The sequence below is a fragment of the Sturnira hondurensis genome, unplaced genomic scaffold (assembly GCF_014824575.4).
Source record: "Sturnira hondurensis isolate 20B ecotype Veracruz unplaced genomic scaffold, ASM1482457v3 Scaffold0010448, whole genome shotgun sequence".
NCBI classification, from domain to species: Eukaryota; Metazoa; Chordata; class Mammalia; order Chiroptera; family Phyllostomidae; genus Sturnira; species Sturnira hondurensis.
In genome coordinates, this window is record NW_028083079.1 from 6,389,667 (window position 1) to 6,395,160 (window position 5,494).

Here is a 5,494-nt window from a genome sequence, read left to right on the forward strand (position 1 = left end):
GAGTCCTGCCTCCTTGGATTCCTGCGAAGAGCCTAGCGCAGTGCCAGGCTCGTCCACCCCTTCTGGTTGGCGCAATAAGCAGAGGGCCGGTACAAGTTGGTGGATAGGCAGGGTGCTTGTACAAAACTGATACTTCAAGGAACCATTTCTGTTTTCGTCTATAACACACACAGAGAGACGCTTATTCCCTATGAATTTGTGTTTTCACTCAAAATACTTAATGGAATTGGTGTTGAGATAGAATTTTTATTGTGAAACACAACCTTCCTTTATTTTTGCGCTTTTGACAAGGGCTTCTCCTCCACCAGACCTCGAAGGTCTGCAGGACTGTCAGCTGAGGAGTGAGCTGCCTCCTTTGTTGGCTTAGGTGTTAGTTCCTCAGAGGCACCCATTAAATTCTCTTTAGGCATTAGGGTCCCATTTTTTGTGTTGACACCTGGCTGGAATTTAGTTCTTTGGTAGTTTTTTGTTTTTTCACCTGGGACCACCTTCTGACACAGAAGCTTGCAGGGCAGACGCCCTCCTGTGAAAGGAGGGCTTTGGGGTCCTGCCTGGAGAGCAGACATCTGTCCTGGACCAGCAGGGGGTCTCCTGGGCCCTGCAAGACAGGCAATCCGTGGGAGGTTGCCCAGGCCTAGTCTGGGGGGGGGCTTTCAATTCTAAGGGGGGAAAAAGCACTCAGAGGTTTGTGTCTCTGATTTAAAAATCCGTTGATTCTCAGTTCATTCCATGAAGGATTTGGGGCCTACAGAAGCCACTCTCTGGTCTCACTTCTCTCCCACCCACCCCTTCCTCTCCACCTCAAACCAGTGTAAATGCACAGGCAGTCTGACCTCACCCTCTTCATGTGCCACATCCTGTTTTCAGATTAATGAGCTCATTTGGTGGAAATTTACCAAGGGAAATAGTTTAATTTTGGAAAGTACCAAAAACTTATCTGTAGTCACTCTGCGTATTTCGGGGGGCTCTTGAAGTAGAGGGGGCACCACCGGGGGACCTCTGAGAGCTCCGGGAGTGGCAAGGCTGCAGAAATCGAAAGCCGAGCCTTGTGGGGTTGAACCTGACTCAGAAAGGAAATGAAACCCTCTGGAGACCACTCATCTCTGCCCAGGAGAAAAAATTTTCTTTCAAAAATAAACTTAACAAGAAAAGTAGCCCATCTGGCGAAGGCCTACCATCTGGTGGTCTGAGCGTGGGACCGTGATTGAGAAAGGAGAAAGCAAACCCAGGGCAGAAAGGCCTGGTGCGGCCTCAGCAGTCCCTTTCATGCCCGTGTCTGCTCCACCTTCAAAGAGGAACCAAAAGGCTTTCCTTCTCCAGTTTGGTCCTGATCCTTTAGCTGTCCGGCTCTTGACATTCAAGTTGCCTACCTAGCCTTACAGCCTTTTGAGCTTCCGGCTCCTGCCAAAAGCTAAGGACTGAATGGTAAGGAGGACTTGGACATTAGTTTTGTGAGCCATTCTGCAATGAGGACGACAGAACACTCGTGATCCCTCCCTAAGGGTCTGACCGCCTCCTGGCCTGCCCTGTTTCTTAGAGTAGAGATTTTTAATCCTCTTTCAGATGCAGAATAGAAAAATGGTGAAAACTGACAAGACCCTGACAACTGGGATGAAAGGAACTGGATCTTCCTTCCCTTTGCCCCTGTCTGAAATTTGTAGGGATGTGTTGGGGGGGGGGCTATGTTTATATATTGAAATGAGCAGTGGACTAGGGGTCAAGAGGTATATGTTCTGGGTATTCCCCCCAGCCACAAAACCCATTGTTTGGGGCGGGGAGTATAGGATGGGAAGATAAATAAATGACTGCTTAAGTAATAATTAAAAAAATTATAGTTCATACATTTTTTAAGCAGAAAATGATCATAAAGATCATAGAACACGTTAGGTTTTTCAGATTTTGTATTAGTTGTAGGACTGTGCATTTGAGCGCATTCTAACTTGGAGCCCAAATATAAAAACCCGCTGGAAGCAGAGACCCTTTGTTGAGCAGAGCGTGTGGCCAGGGGTCAGTGCACTGGGCTTCCCTCCTCCCCATCCTGACCTCTTGGCTCCAGGTACCCAGTTTGAAAATCACGAGCCTTAAAAGAAATGTAAAAAAGAAAATCATGAACCTAATGAGATATGAAAACTGGGATTGTCTCCTGGACTGGCTTGCCTCTGCTGTCCCAGTCTGTTGGAGTTTTCTCTGACAACTGTTTTTCCACATGTGTGTAGTCCAGGATGCTGGTGGCCAAGGGCATCAGAGGAGGGAGAGATCACACCGGCCCGAGGGAGGTGGGACCAGCCTAGGGCCTGAGCATCCGGAGGATTTGGGTCTGTGGCCATGATTAAAAATACGGACAGTGATAATAATAGCGAATGCCCTTTAGTTAATATGAGAGACTGCTCTGAGAGTATCACATGAACTGCTCCATTTACTAAAACCATCAAGAAGATGGTTTTACTATTTCCAGCTATTTTCTACTGTCCAGATGGGAAAACTAAGGCTTAGAGAGTTTGGTAACTTGGTCAGGGTTAAGCAGCCAGATTAGGCCCCCGTGGAATGTGGGAGGGCAGTCACTCCAGGCTTTGTGTGTTTCGTCCACTGGTTCATACCAAGCTGGTATCTCACCTGGCTTCTCACTGGTGAGTGGTGAGTTGTTTCCCCTCTCTGAGCCTCTGATTCCTCATTCGTCAGGTGACAAGAATGAAAGAGTTAATCCCCAACCCCCACCCCCGCTCCCCTGATCTTTTGCTCGCTGTCACTCTCAGTTTACAGAATCCAGGCCTGGGGTGCAGGAAGGGGGCCACCCAACTCCTATCCCAGCCAAATATCCCAGCCTAGTCTCCACTCTCCTAACTCTTGGCATTTCTTTAACAAGAGACAGATCCCCATGTCCTTCAGGGAGACCAGAGGAGAGTAGAGGAGCCCAGACCTGGTGACCCGCACTTTGGGGTAAGTGGCAGGAGGAGAGTTTTCTCTGTGGGCTGGCTGGAGAGGAGAAGGAAGCCGAGAGCCCAGTCTGAGGGGAGGTAGGCTTCATAGAGGGTGGAAGGGAAGAATGGTGGGTCACCGCTGCTGCAGACATCGTCATCGACTCCACCCCCCCGCCCCCGCCCGACGCATTTATTGTGAAGGCTTAGAGTGTGTTCAGCCATGAGCCAGGTCCCAGATTATAGCTGGGAGTGAAGCAGACCGGGCTCTTAGCTTCATGACTGCTATGTCCTTGGCGTGAATGGACCCAGTGAGTGCATCCCAATGACAGCCGTGCTCCCGTTTGTCAACATCCCTTCAACTGTGGAGTCCAGAATGGGCTATTACTCCCTCTGCTTATAAAAGCAGTCTTGCCCTGTATTGCTTCTATCCATCGCCAGCATCGTGCCCTCTGCTCCTCCCCGTCACATCCATGGCTTATGTTTAGTAAAAATGACTAGTGAAGAGTCATTTCCTGTTAGCATCATCTTAATCTCCTCTGATAATTTCTGATTCCTGCAGCAGAAAATTTCATTAGACAGATGACTCCTGGTTATCCGTCACTAGTAGATTAGAAGACCAAGTGGTGCTGGGTTCAGCAGCCCAAATTCAGTACCTCCCGGTGGTAACTTACATGCAGCTAATGTCAACAGCAAAACAAAGAAACACACCGAATGACGCTGTAAACACGACAGCCTGCACTATGCATTTTCTGCTCAGGTGACGATTAAAAGTGCCCCAGGTTTCCTACTGTTGATCTTTATCCTGGTTTTTATTGCACTTATAACTAGCAATTTACAAAATGCACCTATTCACTAGTTTGTTTTTCTTTTTGCCCCTCTAGAATATGCGAGTTACATGAAGATGGGAAGTTAAATGAATTAAAGTTGCCGAAGTAAAGGTACGTCTTCATTCTTCATCCTCATCTCCCCAGGAGTGGCTCCGTGGGAGGCACGTAGGAAGCACCCAATAAACATTTGTTCGACGAATGGCTACCGTGGAAGACATTACCCAGAAACATGTGCACTGACATTAACAATAGTTAATGACGATTTCACCACCATCGGAAAACATTTATCAAGCATCTTTGGCCTCGCCTTTTTGGAGGGTGTTATAAAGTTAGAAAGAGCATTGTAACAAACATTTGAAAAGAAATCTGGGGTTGTTCATTGAACGGAGTTTCTATGGCTGGTGACTGTCCGTATCTCATCAGGTTTCCAGGTTTTCAGGGCAGAAACAAAGCACCCCCGAGGGTCTTTGAATGCAGGCCTCAGAACTGCCCCTTGAGTTTTTCCAGTTATCTGTGGGACTGGCCCCTTTGAAAGTGCAGTGGGGATTTCAGCATAACACGGGGGCACCCATGACACTCACGGGATGCTGACATGGTCCGGGCGACTCGCTTGGCAGACAGACCTTTTGAGAAGAGACGCTCCTGAGATGCCAATAGCAAGGAAGGCAGATATCTTTGGGTTAATACCAGTTGCCCTGCTGCTTCCCTTTGCCATTGCTGGCCAGCCAGTGCCCTGCTCTAAGAGACCGGTGCCACCGAGGGGCAGATTCCTGCTTCCATGGACTTTGGCCGTAAAGGCTTTCTCAAAGGTGGACATGCCCGGCCTCCAAGGCCCTTCTCTGGGCTATGGAGTTGCTGTTCTTCTCGCACACTTACCTCTGTGAAGTCGGGTTTCCTCGGCTCTGGGTTGGTGCAGAATGAGAATAACCGATCTTCGGGCTCAGCAGCAGTCACCGGCTGGTGGAGGAAGGGTGCAGCCTAGTGGTCCCTATCACATCCAGAGGACTCGGCCTGAGAGAGAAAATCGGGGAGTGGGAGCGCTCTTCCTCAGGAATCAGGACGCCTGCCTGCTCTGCTGTGGGCTGCAGGAAAGTCCCTCCCACCCGGGTGCTGCATCCTTCTCATCTGCAAAGTGGGAGAGTGACCTCGGAGGAATCCCTCCCGGCAAACCCTGTGCCCGAGAAAACCCTGGTGCTGTGGAAAGGGCACACCTCTCCCACCTGTCTAGGAGCTGCTCTCCTCACTGGCACCGGGAACCTTCATAACACATGCTGGAAGCTTCCACTAGATGCCCTGGTCTTTTGGTACTCCAGACATTATTTTTTTTTTGCCCCAAGAGAAAGAATGTGAAGTACTCTTTTGATTTTTTTTTTTTTAGAGCTCAGGCCAGATGAATTCCCAGCACAAGGCAGAACTTGGAAGCAAGAATGTGGGGTGAGGAGTAAGAGGCTGAGAACCGAGTGGCAGCCCATGGCGCCTCCGAGAATGCCCACGCTGGGGGCAGAGAGGGCTGAGTGCAAGCTGGTGTTTGCTAGTCTCTCTGACACGCTCCTCTGACAAAGTGGGGAGCGGACCCAGGGAGAGGTGGGAGGTCACACAGTAGGTCAGATGCGCAGAGGCCTCTTCTTCTGTGTTCTGGTGCCCTTTTGTCCCGAAACGTCTCCATACTACCCTAGCTTTTTTGTTCCCGCATTCACATTTCTTCGCATCTCTCTCCACTTCTCCACAGAAGGGCCTGAGAACAGGGCA

The 5,494-nt window shown here is 49.6% G+C and overlaps 2 long non-coding RNA genes across 2 annotated transcripts; one reads left to right on the top strand and one right to left on the bottom strand.

The window, feature by feature from the left end:
- The first annotated feature begins 2,584 nt into the window (after positions 1-2,584).
- LOC118995916 (uncharacterized) lies at positions 2,585-4,129 on the top strand. The gene is made up of 3 exons (XR_005068392.1): positions 2,585-2,627; positions 2,864-2,937; positions 3,800-4,129. It is a non-coding gene; the product is annotated as an uncharacterized LOC118995916 (long non-coding RNA).
- A 132-nt stretch (positions 4,130-4,261) lies between these two features.
- LOC118995917 (uncharacterized) lies at positions 4,262-5,115 on the bottom strand. The gene is made up of 2 exons (XR_005068393.1): positions 4,966-5,115; positions 4,262-4,756 (listed from the first exon to the last, which is right to left on the bottom strand). It is a non-coding gene; the product is annotated as an uncharacterized LOC118995917 (long non-coding RNA).
- Positions 5,116-5,494: the final 379 nt, after the last annotated feature.